The following is a 10747-nucleotide window of genomic DNA, read 5'->3' as shown; positions in this document are numbered from 1 at the left end:
TGAACACTTGTTGTTATATAATATTGAAATGTACACGCATACTGAACATAAAATCATTAGCATAACGGCTAAGTTGGTTTTTACTAAGATTGCAATAGTGTTTATTTTATTATTATGAATCTTATGATGATAATTTTGAAAGTATGACACAGAGTATCTGAAGAAGATATATACATAATCACATATGTTGTTGTTCTTGTGGTTATTGTTTCAATATTTTTATGAGTATCATACATTCAATGACGAATAGCTATTAATTTGTCATACAAACACCATAATTATTATTGGATTGCGGAGATTAAACAAATCGATTCCCTAGTAACTGATATAACTGATACATTTTTTGAGCGACAATTTGAAACTAAATCTAGTATTATTTAAAGTTGATTATTTTAATTGCAGACTTTTTTTATTAACCCCAATTAATGTGTACGCAACGTTTCTTTTATTTAAATCGCTGAGTACGAAGCATCAAGCTATTTTTTAATTAATTGACAGTGATCTTTAATGTATGTCATAATATAAATTGAAATCAATCTTAATTAAAGCTTGAGCGGTTGGTTTGTAATAAGTTTTGTAAATGTTGCTGTAGGATATGTATGCACAATAAATACTAACGCTCTGGCATGTTGTGATGGTGATCTGATTATATATTGCACAATGAATATGTGATGATGTTCTTGTGATAATATTGAGGCTATAATTAGTTTTTGAATTAAGCTAGCTAATTTCAAATAAGATACAAACACATCCCAATCCTAAAATTATCAGTAAGTTATACACCCTTTCAGTTATTCGCTTTTACTAGTGTTAGAGTTGTGTCCCTTAGCCGGATGTGACGTCAACGGGGGATAGAAATTCGCCAGAGAAAATAAAATTTTACTGTGTCGCTGAAGAAATCAACGTCTTTAGCACAATATATGCGTAAGTTGCACACATGTTTAATTTTTATTATTATATTGACGCATATTAAAGCTATCGCTTGTTGTATATTTACTTTTAAGTACGATGAAGTGAGAAAAAATGCATTAAACATTCCGTTTTGTCAAGACACATTTCATGTTCGTACATATACCACTACACCTGGATTGGAACTTAAATGTAAATATTGTATAAAAATGCCAAATTTTGAAAGCAAAGCGTATTACGAGTTAATTTCAGAAAGTTTATATTTGTAATCATGATTTTATCATAGGAATTATATGATTTCGGGGCTTTTTTATTCTTAAATAGAACTAGACAGTAGAAGAATATTAATGAAAACCAATCAGGAGAACGGGTCATTTAACTTTCATGTTTTTTACACCAAAATCTCTATATTTATAAACTTTCAAAACCGAAACTATCCTTTGTTTCTTTGAGTGTTTGACTGAAGTGTTGAAATAATATAAAAATCAGCTTCAAAAAAGCATTATATGTGGGTTTTTTTCAGGAATCATCCCAAATGCTATGTTCAGAAACAGTGAAGTACCATGGCTGAACCAGATCCTGTAACAGAAAAGAAAGTACAACAGTACACGACTGTGATTGTCATAAGGTTTGTTTTTTTGTTTAAAATGTGAATTCACTATAATAAATACTCCTAAGTTTATTATTAATATAATTATGCAAATACATAAACATTGGTGGCATGAATATATCCGGACATAGTCATGTACCATAACTACACTCTAATAAATATTGACTCGGTACAGAGACCCAACATGAATGCATACAAGTTCAGCTGTCAGGTTTTAAGCATTATTGCCACTTTAAAAAAACATGTAACTTACACTACATTCAGTATCGATCATATTTATTTCAAACCATTTTCTAAAAAAATAATATGATGAATTTTGTATGTTGTATAAGTAACATGATTTTTTTCTAAAGAAGCAATAATGCTTAAAACCTGCCTTTTTATTTTTTGTAGCTGTATGCCAAGGATGTCCCTGGAGCTGTTTTACCGCAACTTCAACCAGAAAGATGCACAGTTACAGAGTTGCGAATATGGTTGAAATGTCGGGTACAAGCTGTGAAATCGAATGAGACAAAAGCCGAACTTTGCTTGAGGTACTTATTTTATATCGCCTTTTCAGGCCTTTTCCTGGTGTATCTACGGGTCAGTTAAACGGACCCATTCCCTAACCTAAATTGTAATAGAAATTCCCGATTTAAAAAAAATAATTCCCAATAAAAAAAGAAAGAAGAGTTTATGATTATTTTAACTCAATTATATGTAAATGACATCTAACAAAGTACATTACCATGAATAATATGATTTTTCATCTAATTTGAATGATTGTGAAGGGTTATTTTATATTAGTTTTTCCCAAATCAGTTGATTTTTGGCACGAAAAATTCAAAATCCTGCAATTGCTTTTTTCCCAAAATGGCCAGGAAAAAGCCTGCTTTTTATATTAAAAACGCACATTCATGTTGTGAATTTTTTTCTATGTTTCTGTCGACCAGTCTGTTAAAAATAAGTTTTATCTGTTTAGTCAGCCTGACTCGACCACACAGCATATAGTACTTTATAATGTATATTACATGCATAGTGGCACACAGCTTTCTGCTTCAATTAAAATCCCTGACATAATAAGTTACATTACTCTCTTAAGTCTGCATTAGAAATTGGTTACCACTAGTTACATTGTCTTTATACATTTTTTGGTCACAAAGAAGGTAGGGGTGGCGTTTATTAGGTGGAAAACAAGTATCTGAAACACACTCTGGAGTAGTGCTTTTTTTGTAACACCTTAAATCTTAAATGTTCTGTTACAAAGTTTAAATCTTTACTTTTATATATTTTCCAGGGTAAAGAAATTCAGTGACAACCAGGATAACATCCTAATTGTGGATCCTTATCCAGACCAGCCATTTGCAGCTAAGCAGAAGTCGTCCTGTATGAACTGTAAAGGACAATCAACAGTGTCAACAGCGGAAGAACATCTTAATTTGGAAGAATGCACATGGACCCAAAGCACCAGACCGATCTTCAAAGACTTTTCGTACATGAACATTCTGGAATGGACCAAAAGTTCTGGTAAAGGTTCAAAACTGGGTGTTGAAAAGCCTATTCAACGAGGCTATGTGTTTTTTCATGACGGTTATGTATTCGACACATGGACATCTGAACGTAACAGTTCAACAATTGTTAGATGTAAGTGTTTCCGCTCCATGAAAAACCGGTAATCAGGAATAAAGAGTATTGAAATAATCTAAATTAGATTTGAAAGTATTCAATTTTGTGTTATTTAGTGTCAGTATTTGTGAGATTCACCTCAAATCACATTTATTCATTCAATATAATCATAGGATCTCAGCTCATTTTGGTGCAATACCTGTATCTGAATGTTTGTAATTTTCAGATTGTGTTTCCTTAAATTAGTTTATGGTTTCTAGCTTTCACATGTTGTCTTTCATCATTAATCTCTCAATTAATGATACTGCATACTGTTTTGTGATGAACTATGCTACTCAAATGTGCTTATCTTGCATTATTTCTGTTGTAATAAAGCTTATATCATTGATTACAAAGTGTTTTTACTCAAAGGATTACGCAAATCTGTAGCAGAGTCTTAGTGAAATAGTTGCTATGGTGTCTGCTAAGCAATCTGGAGCAACCAGTTTCGATCCCCATCGAGAATCAGTAATGGTTCTTCCCAGGAAACGAACTTAAGTACTGATTTGTCTCAATATGCATTGGACTTTCTTAGTTTTACCTAATATTTCCAAAAAAAACCTAAAATTTCTATTAACAAAATTATTTATTCAGTAGTCATACAATCAAAACAAATTAACAAACATGATTAAAAAGATGTATATACAATTTTTATGTAAAAGCCACACACCTTATTTGGCATAGTAAATTTAAGTATGAATGACATATTTTATCTATGTCAATTAGAATATATCTGGTGGTTACAAGCCGTAGAAATCCATCTTTTTTGCACTTTACAACTTAAAAATAATCGCGTTTGTCGAAATGGATGTGTACGTCTGGAAATCCTACTTTCGGTTTTAAAAGCAGTATTGTTTGAAAAAAAATATAAATAACTTGCTATTAAACTAGGCTATAGATTTAATTTTATTATGCCAACTAGAATATATCTGGTGGTAACAAGGTAGAAAGCCATCTTTTTTGCGCTTTAAAAAGTTAAAAATAATCGTGTTTAATATAGAAATCCTACTTTCAGTTTTAAAAGCAGTTATTCCTGTTTGAAAAATAATAAATTACTTGCTAACTAGGCTATAGATTTAATGAAAATTTTGCACACTTTCAAATTGCATCTATATGTATTGATCAACATGTACTTTATTTCAAGGTGTGTAGCTTTAAGTACTCTTTAAGCATTAATCTGTAACTAAATCAATGCTTATATCACGATAATTATCAAAAACTTTATACAAAGCCAAAAAATGTACAAATATTACATGAACAGCCAATGGTATTTCATTAACCTACATGTAGTATGATGTACACGAACAACATATGTTCATATAAATGGTATGTATGTTAAACACCAGGACATGATATAATTGGGTCTTGGAAAAGAGTGAGCAATGAGCAAACTGTCCAAATTTGATTAATTGTCCCAAACAGAGAAACCGGAATGACCTGATCAAATATGTGAAAACTTTTAATTTTGTTAATTGCACGTTCCACGTGAATTCGCTTCAACAGATGCGGTTTGTCCTTCCAGCAGTCGAATAGTGTAGGGATGGCTCCTGGTTTTAGATACCTCCGCTTAGCAAATCCAAATTCATCAAGACAGTCACGTTCAAAATGGAGAAAACAGACAACCGTATTGTGACTTATCTGAAAGAAAAAAAAAAAATAAATAAATATGTGTGCTTTTTTGAATCACATCAACACTATTTGTCTGACATGAAAATATATAGTACTTTTACATGTTTTATTTTTCTTTATACACAATCATTTAAAGTTTTACTGAAACCACTAACAACTGACCTTAAAATGTCTGTCTTCATCTCTTCGTATTTTATTCAACCAAACAGCTTGAACTGGATCATCTTCACTCAGCTGGAAATGCATGATAGCTGGGCTTTCCATGGCCTTCTAACAATCCGTAGCCAGTGGTGTGACATTTGGGCACACAGCAGATCCTGTTAGACTGAAATTTTATGAAGATCAACTAATAATATTAAAAAAATCAAGTGAATAACAACTTGACCAATTATTTTGGATCATTAAAATCAGTATAACAAAGTCCACAAACGTGGTTAACAAATAATAAGATGTGCTTTTATCCTATTGGTTAAGAATTTCATTTTATTTGTATTGATATTAATTATTATATGTCAATAAATGTTTTAACTTTTATTCCCAAATGTTATTTAAACAAATCAATTGACTAAACAATTTAATTTACCTTCGACTTCTTCTCGAGTGATACGGTAATGTCTTGAATCTGTTTTCCATCCGGTTTTGAGTCGAATACTGGTGTTGCTGTGTAAAACTGGACAGCATAGTCGTGGTCATTAATCTGTTGAACAAAATTCTGTTTTATAACATTCATGATAACTGATACATTGTACTTTACACGTTAATACACATTAGGCCGGGTATAGCTTAGTACAAGCTCTAATCAAACAAATAGCTTTTTAACAAACCAAATGTTGCATTGGATGCCGTTGGCTTTCAATTTAAAAAAATGGTCAATTGGTACAAAAGCACGGTATGACTAAGACCAGTACGAGCGTCCTTTAGTTGCTTCAAAATATAAATGCCAAAGAGTGTTCATACTTTGACGAATACGAAATGTCCTTAGATAAAACAAGTCAATATTTCCACCTATTTAATCTATATCAACATTTCTGAACAGGATTTATTTCAGTAACAATAACGTCCTCGCGAAAACATATAACAGACAAAAACAATACCGCTGCTTTATCAGCATTATAAACCGAATATCAAAATTGCATAAGAAAATAATAAATTATTAATAATAAGGTCAGTACAAACCTTTTCGTTCATATTTTAAGTCCATTTACACCGTTGAAAACACACATTGTCAAACAGACATCTCTTTGTTTGCTTACAGTCGATAATCGGGTATCCCCGGATGACGTCATTCAGGGGAGGTAATTATAATCAGTTAATAACTGAAAGGGTGTATAGTATTGTTTGCCTCTAGGCGCATAATTAATTGAAGGCCTAGTTTATCTGTTAATCCTCGCCCCATGTGGTGTCCCAGTGGGTACACTGATATTAATACACGATGTATTGGTCCACAATTAAATCTCTTATAAAAACATGTCTCTCAGGTGACTGAAAAATGGCTGTGTAGATACAACAAATACTACTACAACGGAGACTAAGATAACACATGTTACAATTAATTTGTCTTCCTTGCGTTCTTCTTATACGACAAACACTTCTAAAACAAAAAAGCAAAAAGCCGCTACTGCTACTGCTTCGGCTACTCTTACTGCTACTGCTACTGCTACTGCTGCCGCTGCCGCTGCCACTGCCACTGCCGCTGCCACTGCCGCTGCCACTGCCGCTGCCACTGCCGCTGCCAGTGCTGCTGCTGCTGCTGCTACTGATAGTGCTACTGCTACTGCCACTGCTACTGCCACTGCCACTGCCGCTGCTGCTGTTGCTACTGATAGTGCTACTGCTACTGCTGCTGCTGCTGCTTCTGCTGCTGTTGCTGCTGCTACTGTTACTGCTACTGATACGGCTACTGATACTGCTACTTCTACTGCTACTGCTAGTGCTACTGCTACTGCTACTGCTACTGATTCTGCTACTGCTACTGCTGCTGCTGCTACTGCTGCTGCTGCTACTGCTACTATTGATAATAATTCTCCTTCTACTTCTCTTTCTAATATTGCTAGCGATGCTCCATAATTTATTTTTAAATGTATCATTTTGTTAAAACAGGAAAGAACTGTTATATATATTTTCTTAAAGGGATCTTTTCACGCTTTGGTAAATTGACAAAATTGAAAAAAGTTGTTTCAGATTCGTAAGTTTTCGTTTTAGTTATGATATTTGTGAGGAAACAGTAATACTGAACATTAACCATGCTCTAATATAGCCATTATATGCATCTTTTGACGATTTTAAAACCTAAAAATTATAAAGCGTTGCAACGCGAAACGATTGAATAATTTGGAGAGTTCTTTTTTTGTCGTTAAATTTTGTGAAACTACGAAGATTGCTTATATAAGGTATAAAATACGTCGACAATGTGGACTCGGCGGAATAGCTCAGTAGGCTTAAGCGTTTATACTACAGGACTCTGCCAGGACTCCAGGGGTCACTGGTTCGAACCCTGCTCCGGGCAATGTACATTTCCTTTTTTTTTTTTTCTTGATTTTTTACTGGAGCTTTTATGATCCAATGTTTACATTTATTAATATAAAGCATTTAATGAATAAGTTAAAAAAAAATGACAAAATCTGTGAAAAGGCCCCTTTAAAGGTGTACGTCCGATGAGATTTAAAGGGAGTTGGAGGCGTAGGGACAGATTCGTTCGAGTACGCGATCATTTGAGAACAAATTATGTTGAAGCTTTATCGGAATTCCGGAAATTTGCGATCGGTACCGATTTTTCCTGGTTCTTTTTTATTGATTCTGATAAGTTAGCGGCCGGCACGGACATGAATATTAACTGACGAAAACCTCTTCGCTACTTTCCGAAAATCTTCGACATGTTGCAAATATCCGTAATATTCCGCATTGTACTCACCAGAAATTGCAACTAGAAAGACTACAATAAATCAGTTAGCTACGGCTCGGGCGGGGATTTACCATTTTATCCCTGTAAGGGACCTAATGCCCCAGACTACCGGCTATTTTTTCCGGAATTCGAACTTGATACACTTGATATCCCTGAATTAAATATTTATATCCGCAATTTTGATCTCTAGAGTGCTGACTGTTAGTATTGTATTTGACTGGAATGACTGTCGATTATGTGTTTTTAAGATTAAAACAAGCTTACGAAGAACTTTGTGTTTGCTTTTTTGTACGCTTTCTTTTTAAAAATGTATTGTCCGCCACGGACGCAACAATTGACCAAATGTACCAGATTGTGGTCTCTTTAAAGTGCTATGTTTTTACTGCCGTGATATCTTTAACAAACTACACATTATTGATCGTGGACGTTTTATATTCTTATTGAATTTGTTTCCCCAAAATATGCTTTTCTTTTAGTAGATGTTTAGGTGACGATGTTCTAATTATAGATCTTACACGGCCAAGAAACACTAGATAGGTCTTTGCAAAGAGAGCTGTTGGATATCGTGAATGCGTTCAATCTGGCCTGTTTATTTCAGAAAGCTATGTGCAATGTTTTATGGGGATTTCTATCAAATTGCCAATTGCAAAATTTGATTTAATTCATTCGGACCTACAAGCGGGAAACTTCTTCATTAAAATTCAATGGGCTTTTAAGAAGTTCGTTGAAAGGCCAAATTTGACGTTAAACAGCAAGAACGCCGAAAAAATTGCTACTCAGTCTTATTTATCACTTTTTTTGTAAGATTTACCAGTAGACGTTCTTCAGTGAAATTAAGCAAACACACAGTGCCGTCAAATATGGAAGGGTATTTAGGTAAAAATTACATCCTTCTTTGTGACTGTGTCATGATTCTTGATGGTACTTTAAATTAGTATGTAGACACCTTTTCATGCTTGATGACACTTACATCTTGCCTGATGTCCAATGTCTATTTACATTCTGCTTAATGGTATCATGCATGTGTACAGATGCAACATTCTTGTTCGTTAATTGCATGCTGCATATGTGTATGTTGGTTTGTGCAGAGAGACTTGTGCAATAGGCGCAGTGCATAATGGAATCAAATATTAATGCGTTTAATAAATTAACGCGATGGTAAGATGTGAGTTTCACCCAAGCACAAAGCAACATACTATCATGCATGATACAATGATGTCAATTGACAGTCATTCCGAAATGCTACGGAGGACTACGGAAATTTACGGCGTATAACGGAAATTTTATGTTATAGGAGAAGTTGCGCACCTTTGTAAGATATTTGCTACTGAACCGAAATTAACCGCGTGTTTGTAGACTTAACTTTTTTTTGGTTAATGACTAACCATAATTTTTGTACAGTAATTTACCTTCAATTACCAAAGAAAGTCTATGGATATATTTCAATATATGCTACTAATGCATGTATGCAGAGCTCCAGATAAGACGCTTAAAGTCGTAAAAAATTGAATTAAATTTAGTAAAAAAGTAGACTTAAATTCTGTGCGTACGGTTACACATTGGAAAAATAAAATAAGAATTCAAAATGTGTGATCATGCGTAAAACTCAATATCAATGCATATAATGTAAACATTTTATCAATGAGTTCCCACTCGTCTAGGCCCTAATTACAATTATGAAATCAACAGCACTTTAACGTTATTATGAATAACAGACCATCTTTACAACAGTCGAAAAGCCGAACGTTTTCCATTATCTGGTCCTTTTATCGCAAAAAGTCTGCTGTAACCCGGCAATTGTCATGAGCTCTTCTTAGACTATAAACCTAAATGCGGATGTGCCAAAAATTATATTTACCTGAAAAAAAAGAATTAATAATAGACTTTAAGGCTGGATTATTATAGAGTGTAAACCAAGATTTTGCTGAAAAAGTTATCTGGAACTTTGCATGTATGTTGAGAGGAAATCGATTACATAATTTCAAATTTACTAGAGTACTTTTATATTGCACCACATAAAATGCTTTAAAACTATAATATTGAAGTGCACATATAAACTTTATTATAGATGGGTAGGTATTTCGTGTCAATCTCTTTCACATATGAAAGAGCTGTTGGTCATGCTGCTTTAAGTACATATAGATGCATGACACAATTTAGATTAAGCAAAATAAAACACTAGGTATTTGTCAAGAGTCAAATATATACGAGCAGTAAGAGCGTAATCGTGCACAGCGAGACTTACTCATGTAGAATTGAAACTCTTATTGCTTTCTTTCGAAATAATTTCATGTGTCCGATCTAATATGCAATATGCCCGGTGGTTTTTTTTTGCGGATTAATGCTCCGTTTTAGATCCATAATTAACGAATGCCTCAATATTTTCAAAAATTAACACCGGAATAATGTTCACCGACATTTTTTCATACAGATTGGATATACATATTATAGAGCTTAACAAAAAATACATTAAGCCCTGTTCTCCCGGCACACGTGCTGGACACACAGGTGGTTAGCGTGTGGCTATGATAATAATTAGTGAAAACATCTTTTTAAATGATAAATAATCAAATTAAAACGAAAAATCAAATTTTGTATAAAAAAAAAATCACTACCGTTTTATATATAACAAGGTATCCAACTCGAAATCATCCAAAAACGGGGTGCATCGTTTTGAGCAGCCATTACTAAATTAATTTTGCAGCGATTTTCATGACCCGGTCTTATTCAACGCAGAAATGAATTTCCTTTTAGGAAATGTATATATATTTTTATATTTCTACACATGCTGGGTCAAATTTAAGAAATAAAGCTATACATAATTCGCTTGACCCAGTTGTGATCGATCAGACCGTATTTATGAATGAAATCTCCAGTTGTAAAGACACAACTCCGCATTGGAGCAATGAAATCACTCTTGTGTTTAAAATGTCAGTTGGTTGAAATGTATGTAAACAAAGGTTTGAAAATGCGCTGGACAGTTAGTTTTGATGCATAATTCTACGGCAAGCACGGTAAGAATGTTTTTTTCATACGTTTTATTGAATTATGGT

General features: G+C 33.5%; 1 protein-coding gene and 2 long non-coding RNA genes across 4 annotated transcripts in view; 2 read left to right on the top strand and 1 right to left on the bottom strand.

Annotated features, from left to right (window-relative positions):
• The window catches only part of LOC127867345 (uncharacterized), a 209796-nt gene that overhangs the window by 103758 nt on the left and 95291 nt on the right, over positions 1 to 10747 (top strand). The gene's annotated exons all lie outside the window — the stretch shown is intronic.
• Positions 778 to 3519, top strand: LOC127867357 (uncharacterized). Its single transcript, XR_008043456.1, has 4 exons — positions 778 to 924; positions 1433 to 1537; positions 1913 to 2052; positions 2796 to 3519. It is a non-coding gene; the product is annotated as an uncharacterized LOC127867357 (long non-coding RNA).
• LOC127867354 (uncharacterized) lies at positions 3731 to 6120 on the bottom strand. The gene is made up of 4 exons (XR_008043453.1): positions 5969 to 6120; positions 5376 to 5489; positions 4955 to 5117; positions 3731 to 4801 (listed from the first exon to the last, which is right to left on the bottom strand). It is a non-coding gene; the product is annotated as an uncharacterized LOC127867354 (long non-coding RNA).

The sequence above is a fragment of the Dreissena polymorpha genome, chromosome 2, assembly GCF_020536995.1.
Source record: "Dreissena polymorpha isolate Duluth1 chromosome 2, UMN_Dpol_1.0, whole genome shotgun sequence".
NCBI classification, from domain to species: domain Eukaryota; kingdom Metazoa; phylum Mollusca; class Bivalvia; order Myida; family Dreissenidae; genus Dreissena; species Dreissena polymorpha.
This window is presented reverse-complemented; position numbering and strand designations above follow the sequence as displayed.